At 43.1% G+C, this 10,878-nt stretch overlaps 1 protein-coding gene across 1 annotated transcript in view; it reads right to left on the reverse strand.

The window, feature by feature from the left end:
• Window positions 1-9,952, reverse strand: part of STYK1 (STY kinase 1) — a 38,613-nt gene extending 28,661 nt beyond the window's left edge. Inside the window, exons 1-2 of the mRNA XM_087855627.1 lie at window positions 9,817-9,952; window positions 6,558-6,615 (exon numbers count right to left, since the gene is read on the reverse strand). The gene's annotated coding sequence lies outside the window, so the exon portion shown is untranslated. The remainder of the gene's footprint in view (window positions 1-6,557; window positions 6,616-9,816) is intronic.
• Window positions 9,953-10,878: the final 926 nt, after the last annotated feature.

A 10,878-nucleotide genomic window follows, 5' to 3' on the forward strand; every position in this document is an offset into this window, starting at 1 on the left:
AACCTAGAGGAAAGGTGGACAACAGCTTTTCTCTATCCTTTTAAGTAAAAAATGTAATACCTTCTATCATCCCCTCGAAATGGCTATGTAATCTGTCCTTCTTTGCTATATGTTGACAGAAAGAATCAGATCTACAGAAAAGTTAGGAATAGTAAATGCACCCTACAAGGATGCAGAAAGCAGTTGAAAACAAAGGGATGTGAATATTATTAGAAATATCTGCCACCGTGCTGGTTTCTTGATTTGTCTTAGGAATAAAAATGTGGCGGTGACATGAACTTTAAAGTTTTGTCCAGGGGTCCCTGGATGGCTCAGTCAGCTAAGCATCTGACTCATGATTTTGGCTCAGGTCATGATCTCAGGGTTGTGAAACTGAGTCCCACGACAGGCTCTGCGCTCAGCACAAAGTCTGCTTGAGATTCTCTCTCTCCCTCTCTCTCTGCCCCTCCCCCATTCACAATAAATAAATAAATAAATAGATAAATAGATAAATAAAATCTTTAAAAATTTGTTTGATTTTATTTTGAAATGAAAGAAGTAACAAGATCCCAGTAGAGACAGGAAGAGAACAAAGATCGTAAGTTTATTATCTAAATCCAAAGTACAACTCTCCAAATTTTTGCCTAATATTTATTTAAATTGAATAGCAAAAATTTATTAAGTACTTTTCACTATCCCCTGCTCTGATTGATCCCTCCTCGATATGTCTCTCCTAACACAGTTTTGGATCTTTTTCAGGACCCAGGAACGGTTAAATATAGATATTGTATCCTGGACCCATGTTATCTCTCTCCCTCCTTTTCCACTAAACTCAGTTTCTTTCCATTAGTCAACATGGAGCAGAGTTGAGATAATAAACCAAGTGAAACAATCTGCTTTGGACTCTGCCCTGCTCCGCTCCTCCTTAACTGTCATTTACGGGTAGCATGGCTTCCTTGATACTGTTTGCTTCCCGCTACAGCTTAGCACATTTTATGGCATGTAGTTACAATGACAAACATTCATATAGTGCTCCCCATGTGTTAGGCATGGTTCTGAGCACTTTACATATAGAGGAAGAAACTGGGTCACAAAGAGGTTAATTAAGTAACTTTCTCCAGATCACACAGCTAGTAACAGGGATTTGGACTTCTCAGGTTGTGTGGCTTTGGAATCTGTTTTCTTATATTACACCATCTTCCTAGCAGATTCTTGAAAATCTTTTCTCTTTTCTTTTTTCTTTTCTTTCCTTTTTTTTTTTTTTTGCAAAATTAGAATTAACTTCAATATTGCTTTCTTTTTGACCAAGATATAATTCACATACCATAAAACACATCCTTAAAGTATACAATTCAGTGATTTTTGTATTCACGAAGTTGTACAACCATCACTGCTACCTAATTTTAGAATATTTTCATCATCCCCCCAAAAGAAATCTGTACCAATAGCAGTCGCTCCCCAATGCCCACTCCCCCCAACCCTGGCAATTACTAACCTATTCGCTGTCTCTGTGGATGTGCCTGTTTTGAACCTTTCATATGAACTGAATCACACAATCTGTAGCTTTGTGTCTGGTTCCTTTCACTTAACATGTTTTTAAGGTCATATTGTATTAGTTAGGGTTCTCTAAAGAAATAGAACCAATAAAATACATAGATGTAGATATATAGATATGTAAGAGGAGATTTATTATAGGGATTGGCTCGTGAGGTTATGGAGGCCAAGAAATCCCACAGTGTGCCGTCTGGATAGTCAGGAAAGCTGGTGGTACAATTCAATGGGAGGCTGAAGCCGTGAGAACTGGGGACCACTGGTGTACGTCCCAGAGCCTGAAGGCCAGAGAACCAGGAGCTCTAATGCTGGAGGGCAGGAAAAGATAGATGTCCCATCTCAAGGGAGAGAAAGTCACCTTCCTCCACCTTCTTGCTCTATTCGGCCCTCGGCGGGATGGATGATCCCCACCCACAGTGGTGAGAGCAGGTCTTTACTCAGTCCACTAATTCAAATGCTAATCTTCTCCAGAAACATACTCACAGACACACCCAGAAGATATGTTTCCCAGCTATCTGGGCATTTCTCAAGCCCGGTCAAATTGACACATAAAATTAACCACCACAGTCTGTGGTCTGAGAAGTTTTTTCTTCTGCAAACCTGATGCCACACTCTCTCAACCTATCTCTCCCTCTCTCCCTTTTCTCTCCCTGCAGAAAGGGTTTCTTCCCCTCTGCAGCAAGGCAGCTTTTCTCTCTCCAGTTCACTTCCATGTACCTTGCACCTGCTATGTTGTCTCCCTCCAACTGTGGAGATCCTTCTTCCAATCCCTAGATTGATTTCCTGGGTATTCCAAGTTATCTGACCTCAGTACAACTGTGTTAAGAGATGAGGAAAGCCCCATGTCCCCCTGCTTCTCCACCATCTGAACTCTGCTTCCTAACCATCACATCCATGTTGTAGCAGAAATCAGTACTTCATTCTTTTTTGTGGCTGAATTATGGTCTTAGTTCTTAAACTTAGGTTTTTGAGCTATTTTGAGTTAATTTCTGCATATGTTGTGAGGTAAGCATTCAATTTCATTCTTTTGCATGTGGATATCCAGTTGTTTCAGCACAATTTCAGTGTTTAAGTGTTGCATATGACTATCCAGTGTATCCACACAATGAATTGTTTTGGCACTGTGTAGAAAATCAAATGGCCATAGTTATGAGTTTATTTCAAGACTCTCAACTTTGTTCCATTGGTCTGTATGTCTATCCTTGTATCAATAGTACACAATCTTAATTACTTAGCTTTGGATTGAGTTTTGAAATCATTAAATATGAGTTCTCCAACTTTATTCTCTTTTTGATGATTGTTTTGGATATTTTAAGACCCTCACGTTCCAATGTGAATTTTAGAATCAACTTGACAATTCCTGTAAAAAAGGCCATCTGGAATTTGGGTAGAGATTACATCGACTAGCTAGATCAACCTGGTGAGTACTGCCATCCTAACAATATTAAGTCTTCCTACCTAAGAACATAGGATGTCTTTCCATTTACTTAGATCTTTAATTTTTTCAATGATATTTTGTGGTTTCCAGTGGACAAGTCTCATTTGTTGTTGATGCTAATATTTACAGTTCCATGACCTCTAAAGGTTAAACCAGAATTTGGTATGACTTGGTGATATCACAGAATGTTCTGTCTCTGAGAAAATCCATTCTAGCACAGGTTGGACAATACATGCTGCTTAGAGGCTGCCCGGACATGCTATCTATGTCTAATATCATAGCATACTAAAAGTCCGCTACTGATCCTTCTCATATTTGGATAAATGCATAGACCATACAGCACCACATTTTGTAGCTCTTAGTGTCAGAACCCAGTTTATTTTCTTGGATGAGCCTGAGTTAGTCTAATTTCTCAGGTTGCCACGAACTGGTGGGACTAGAGATGGTATCCAAAGAATCACATTTCTAAATGCTTATCAACATAAATGTTTCTGCATATCTAACCTACAGAGAACACTGCTCCCTGGGCACCCAAAATATGTTTGATTGGGGTTTAAATAAAAGCCACAAAGAAGCAGTCCCCAATATCACTGTTAAATCCTGTAACTCAGGTGTAAAAAATATAAGGATTCCCATCTAGCACAGAGAGTTCTATCCCAGGGTTCAATGAACTTCTTTTTGGGACTGATATATCTAACACACATCTGAATATCTATAAACCCACAACCTGTGGCTTTGCTGATACTATCAAATCTCTATTGGCCATCTGTCATAGTTAATATAAGCTCATAATTTCATTTTTAAGTCAGCTTGCCTCCATTCCCCAGTCAACACTAACTCAGTGAATTAAAAATAATCAATTTTAATATCAGCCCAAGAAGAGCAGACTTAAATGTGGTGGTGGTGAAGGGGTGGTGCTTTATAGATAATTATAAAATCACATTTGGATTATTTATATTTCTCTTTTCCCAATCCTACAGAATTGGAATATTCCTCAAAGTTATCTTCATTTTTATAATAGAAAACCTCTTCAGAATACTCCACAGCTGTCTTAACAACTTCATTCGTGGAAACTAAGGTCCAAGTGACGAGGTGACTTACCCAGGATCAGAAGATAAATCAGAGATCTAATCCCATGCGAAAGCTCCTGATCTAGAATCCCAGATTAGACCATCCTAAGAATGGAATGTGGGTGAGGACAAGAAGGACAGGGAGTGAAACCCAAGTCACCTGCTGATACGGGAGATGCTTGGGCTTCAAGAACCGATGCAAATACAGCAGGTTCAACTCTCAAGATCAAAAAGGCTTTCTATTCCCGTGCTGTAAATAAGTGACCCCTGCTGTGCCTTCTGCTGCTGTAGCCACACCCCTGCTAAAGAAACAATAGAGCAGCCCCGCCTTCCTTCTCTACTCTGCCCGATGAACATGCTGTGAAATGGAGCACACGCTCCACAAATGCCACCAAATCCTGAACAACCAGAAGAGCCATCTGAAAGCAACAGGAAAACCTCACCTCCGTAGCTTACCAGTGAGCAGACTCAGGCACACGAGAGAGGTGTCTGCCAACAGTTAATTAGCACTTAAGCTAATCTACTCGTGTGCGTCTTGAATCTCCTCCTGGTGCTCTTTCACTACCAGTTTCCATCATGCATGAGGCTGGCTGGAGAATTGATCCCTTGTTATTCAGTTAAGTTTTGTAGGAGTGAGGGTAAGGAAAAGGATCCTAGTTATTAGAATTCCTAATGTTCATATACTTCCGTAGTTTCTTCTGCCTGCTGGGTCTTTGGGCTGTTTATGTGTCTGGACCAGCCTCTGAAAATCTACTCCATACGAGTCCAAGGTTGAAGACTAGAGATTTCACATTCCAGCTGTGTTTTCATTATGGGCGCTGCAGGGCTTTAGGATTACTCTAGTGGAGGGGCGCCTTGGTGGCTCAGTCGTTAAGCATCTGCCTTTGGCTCAGGGCGTGATCCCTGCGTTATTGGATTGAGCCCCACATCAGGCTTCCCCGCTGGGAGCCTGCTTCTTCCTCTCCCACTCCCCCTTCTTGTGTTCCCTCTCTTGCTGGCTATCTCTCTCTCTCTGTCAAATAAATAAATAAAATATTTAAAAAAAACAAAAAAGATTACTCTAGTGGATATTTTGTTTCCTTCTTTTTCCTCTGCCAGAACTCATTTTGACTCATACTAAGATATCAGCCCCCCCAACACTAAAGGGATCAGGCATTGAGACCTGTGGGGAAAGACCACAGAGGTAGGAGGCAGGGCAGCTGCAGACCAGACTGGCTGGATCTGTGGAATCTGCTTATAAATCTGATGAAAAACAAGGCAATGAAGATAAATATTTAGCATTTTCTTAGCTTTCCTCCTCCTTCCTCGAACCACAAGCAACTTCAACTACTGTCACTTCTACTACTCAGATAAACAAGCCCTTTCCTCCTGCCTTAGCCTCTAACCAGCCAGAAGGAGCACTACACTGGGGCCCAGACTGAGCATGTGTGCAAGGGCCAACAGGAGCTTTTCTTGCCTGGGTCAAGCCAGCCCCATCTGACTTAAGAGGGACTTTGGAGAAGTTGACCCAAAGTATACAAAGGAGGGGTGGCTTTGACATACAACTGCCCTGATAGCTGAGTACTGTCAGAAAAACTTGCGTAGGGGGCGTCCCGGTGGCTCCATCAGTTAAGCGTCGGTTTCAGCTCAGGTCATGATCTCAACGTCCTGGGATCCAGTCCTGAGTACCGCATCGGGCTCCCTGCTCAGCGGGGAGCCGGCTTCTCCCTCTCTCTCTGCCCTTCCACCCTGCTCATGCTCTCTCTCTCTTAAATAAATAAATTTTTAAAAATCTTTTTAAAAAAGAGAAAAGAAAAACGTGCTTAGGATCAGTTTCTCCAAACTCCAAATTATCATCTTTCACAAATGTTTTTCACCTGTAACATTGGGGGACACCTGGGTGGTGCAGTTAAGCTTCCGGCTCTTGATTTCAGCTCAGGTCATGATCTCAGGGTTGTGAGACTGAGCCCCTCATCAGGCTCCCGACTTGGCAGGGAGCGCGCCTGAGATTCTCTCTCTCTCTCCCTCTGCCTCTCTCCTCCTACTCTCTCTCTAAAATAAATAAATCTTTAAAAAATTAAAAAATAATAATAGCATTGGATCCAAAAGAAATTTTTATAGAAAAATAACCTATACAAATAAATTGGGTATAAAGAATTTAATTGTAATGCTAAATGAACAAGTAGGGCTGGGAAGTCGTTTCTAACAGTGTTAGATGGGAAGTATCAAGGTACCCAGCTCTCTGCTCCATGGGAACACATTTTTAGTTCTATCATTAGGCAGGATGCTGGTTTTCTCTATAAAAGGGATATAAAGTTCTTTGCTACGCATAGCATGCAAAACATTGATCCCTCATAGTGAAAATAGGACAATAAACCCAGTAAAGAAAACCCAGTCATTGAAAGCTCAGTGTGGCTGGCAGATAACGGCCCCTCAAAGACATCCATGTCCAAATCTCCAGAACTACAAATATGTTAGTTTTTAATAGTGCTAAAATTGCAAAAGGGAATAAAGATTGCAGATGGAATTAAGCAACTGACCTTAAAACAGGGAGATTATTCTGGATTATGCAGCGAGTCCGATGTAATCACAAAGACCCTGAATGTGGAAGAAAAAGGCACAAGCGTCACTGCCGGCACATGGAGTATGAGAAAAACTTGACAAGGCTTTGCAGTTGGAGGAACCACAAGCCAAGGAATGCAAGCAGTCTTCAGAAGCTGGAAAACGGCAAGGAAATGGATTCTCCCGGAGAGCCTCCAGAAGGAAAGCAGACCTGCCTACCCATTTTAGACTTCTGACTTCCAGGACTAGAAGATAAAAATCTATGTTGGTTTAAACCACCAAACGTGTGCTGATTTGTAACAGCAGCGACAGGAAACTAACACACTCGGGGCGCCTGGGCGGCTCAGTCGGTTAAGCACCTGACTCTTGATTTTGGCTCAGGTCACAATCTCAGGGTTGTGGGATCGAGCCCCAAGTCAGGCTCTGCACTGGGCGTGGAGCCTGCTTAAGATTCTCTCTCTCTGGGGCGCCTGGGTGGCACAGCAGTTAAGCATCTGCCTTCAGCTCAGGGTGTGATCCCGGCATTATGGGATCGAGCCCCACATCAGGCTCTTCTGCTATGAGCCTGCTTCTTCCTCTCCCACTCCCCCTGCTTGTGTTCCCTCTCTCGCTGGCTGTCTCTCTCTCTCTCTCTCTTTGTCGAATGGATGGTTAAAATCTTTTAAAAAAAAAAAAAAAAGATTCTCTCTCTCCTCCTCCCTCTGCCCCTCCCCCCATCACCTGCCCCTCCTGCTCAGCACACATACTCTCTCCTCTTCTTTAAAAAATAAAATAAAAAAAGGAAACTAACACACTCAGTTTAAAACAGAGCTTCAGAATCACAAAACTCCTTGGAGGAGTTTGGGGCCCATGCTTGCAGGAGCTGGCTGTGAAGAGTCGGGAAAGGTGGGAAAACAAAGTTTCTGCAAAAGACAACTGAAACAGAGGTGCTCAACTAACTTTAAGCATGTACATAATGCAAGAACAAGGAACTGTTATGGGTTGAGGTGTGCCACCCCAAAATTCATGTGTTGAAGTCCTAGCTTCCGGTACCACCCCAGAATGTGACCTTATTTGGAAATAGTCTTTACAGAGATACTTGACATAAAAGGAGGTCACATTTTGGTTATTCTCACAATATTTCAAACTTTTTAAATTATTGTTTTATTTGTTACCGTGGTCTGCAGTCACTGATTATGACTCCCTGAAAGCTCAGATGACAGTTAACATGTCTTTAGCAATAAAGTATTTTTTTAAAAGATTTATTTATTTATATTAGGGGGGGAAGGAGAGAGTCTTTTTTAAAAGATTTTATTTACTTTTCTTTTTTTTTAAGATTTTATTTATTTGTTTGTCAGAGAGAGAGAGCACAAGCAGGGGGAGCAGCAGGCAGAGGGAGAAGCAGGCTCCCTGCTAAGCAAGGAGCCCAATGCAGGACTCGATCCCACAACTCTGAGATCATGATCTGAGGTGAAGGCAGATGCTTAACAGACTAAGCCACCCAGGCGTCCCAAGGTATTATTTATTTCTTTGAGAGAGAGAAAGAGCATGCGCATGAGAGAGAGAGAGAGCACACACGAGCAGTGGGGGAGGGGCAGAGGGAGAGGAATAAACAGACTCCCCACTTGGCAGGGAGCCCAAGGAGGGCTCTGTCCCCATCCCAGAAACCCAGGATCACGATCTGAGCCCAAGGCAGACGCTTAACCCATTGAGCTACCCAGGCACCCATAGGGAAAGAGAGTCTTTCTTTTTAAATAATGATAATTTTTTTAAAGGATTTTATTTATTTATTTGTGAGAGACAGAGAGAGAGCACAAGCAGGGGGAGCAGCAGAAAGAAAGAAAAGCAGATTCCCTGCTGAGCAGAGAGCCTGACATAGGGCTAGATCTCAGGACCCTGGGATCATGATCTGACCCGAAGACAGAACCTTAACTAACGGAGTCACCCAGGTGTCTGGGAAAGAGAGTCTTAAGCTGACTCCACACTGAGCTTGGAGCCTTGGCTCTATCTCAAGACCCTGAGATCACGACCTGAGCGGAAAACAAGAGACTGGCACTTTAACCAACTGCACCACCCAAGCCCCCGAGCAATAAATTATTATTTTTTTAAGAAATAGATTCTTTATGTATTTATTTGACAGAGAGAGAGAGAGCACAAGTGGGCAGAGCAGCAGGCAGAGGGAGAGGGAGAAGCAGACTCCCCGCTGAGCAGGGAACCTGATGTGGGGCTGGATCCCAGGACCCTGGGATCATGACCTGAGCTGAAAACAGACGCTTAATTGACTGAACCACCCAGGTGCCCCCAATAAAGTATTTTTAATTAAGGTATGCACATTGTTTTTTTTACTCATCATGCTATTGCACATTTAATGGACTACAGTACAGTGTAAGCATAACTTTTGTTTGCACTGGAGTCAAACATTTCATTTGACTCCCTTCATCACAATATTTGCTTTATTGCAGTGGTCTGAAACCAAACCCCAAACCCGCAATATCTCTGAAGTCTGCCTGTAGAGTTGACCCTTGAACAATGCAGGGTTTAGGGACACCGATCCCCTGAGCAGCAGAAAATAAGCATATAACTTTTGATTCCCCAAAACTTAACTACTAATAGCCTGTTGACCGGAAGCCTTACCAATAACATAAACAATCGAGCAACACTTATTTTGTAGATTATACGTATTATATACTGTATTCTTATAAGTAAGCTAGAGAAAGCACTTTAAAGAATCATAAGGAAGAGAAAATACATTTACAGTACTGCACCACTCAAACTGGGTTGTTCAAGGGTCAGTTGTACGACCCCGAGTCTCACTGAGGGACCTGGCTGGCCCGTCGCAGGAGCGAGGAGTACTGGGGAGGGTCAGTCAAGTGGAGGGCACGGTTTCCAGGTGCATTTCGGTGTGTGTGTGCTGCACCGGACAGGAGCTCTGGTGGTTGATTTCCACAACTGCTGACGGCTCTCACTGAGTAGCAGGGAGCAAGCTCGGTCTGACATGTACGAGACACTCGGATTACCAGGGGACTCCTAACAGGAAGAGGCCACGGTCACCGAAATGAAAGGGAAAGAAAGGAGACAAAATGGGGACGAGGTTGACAGATAGGGAGAAGGGAAAGAGGCACAGAAAAAGAGAAGACAGATTAAGAAGAAAACAGAAATTCGGTCACCAAGGAACGGCATATCACACTGTACAGTCATAAACACATAAAAGTCAAAACCCACAAGATGTTCCTTCCAAAGAAATACAGGTTCATTCACCTGGTGAGTATTGTTCGTTCACATAAACTTCGAATTGCCGCTCACAACCGTCCCACTCTGGTCCTCGCTCTTTTCTTCCAGAACGTCCAGGTCCACCCCTAGTGGCATCACTGCCATCCAGGTCCCACCCTTCCTGCCCCCCAACCCCAGTTCACTACCGTGTCCCCCCTCCGGCCACTCTGCTTTCAGATGTCACCGGCCCAGCCACAGGGGAAAAAAATGATCGGTTTGGGTACGACAAGGTGTGCCAGCCTCAAGGAAATGCTTTTCAGTCCCTCCTTCCCACTGGTGGGGCGTGGCTGCCAGCAAAGGATGGAGTCTGGGCGGGCTCCCACAAAGGGAAGTCTGTGGGCACTGAGGTTTCCGGGACTCACCACACACTAGCCAGCAGGAAACCTCTGCTGAAACTGTAAACGCTGCACTTGCTGCTGATCTACTGCGTGCCGCGTCTAGTGATTGCTACAAGGTCAGGTAGAAAGGAGACGTCAGTCCAAGTGAAAAATGGGAAGTCGTGATGAAGCGCAACAGCGCCACCTCATGTCCGACCTTGTAGCAGCAGCCTTCATGGGTGCTCAAAAAGGTCGGGATTTGATCAGGATTTAGCTTGATGAGTCCTCTCCTGGGATAATCGCAACCTCAAACCTTTCCTGGGGAGTTGCTAAGGAATAAATGAAAATAAAAGTATCAGTAGTAGGTAATCGATCATTAGCATATGCTTTCTAAATACACTCTAGGGATATAGCATAAATGAAAGTAGTTATGTTACCTGCCCACATGGAATTTACAATCAGAGGAAACACGAAAGAAAATACACGGCTGAAAGAATTCCAAATTAGATACTAACCCTTAATACAAGTTCTATTAAAGAAATGCGGGTCACAGATAACTTAAATAGGTGACCAGTTTGCTCAGCATTGATAACATACCAAACAGAAAGAATTTAGGTGAGTATTTAGAGACTGAGGTATTTTAGTACTCTAGAGGCTTCTCTATTGAAATTTTTCTTCCTTCAGAGCTCTTTTAATATTGGATGAACTGTACTAAATGTCACTGAGTTGTACA

The sequence above is a fragment of the Ursus americanus genome, chromosome 25 (genome assembly GCF_024610735.1).
Source record: "Ursus americanus isolate L20-20 chromosome 25, mUrsAme1.1.p, whole genome shotgun sequence".
In the NCBI taxonomy this organism is placed as follows: domain Eukaryota; kingdom Metazoa; phylum Chordata; class Mammalia; order Carnivora; family Ursidae; genus Ursus; species Ursus americanus.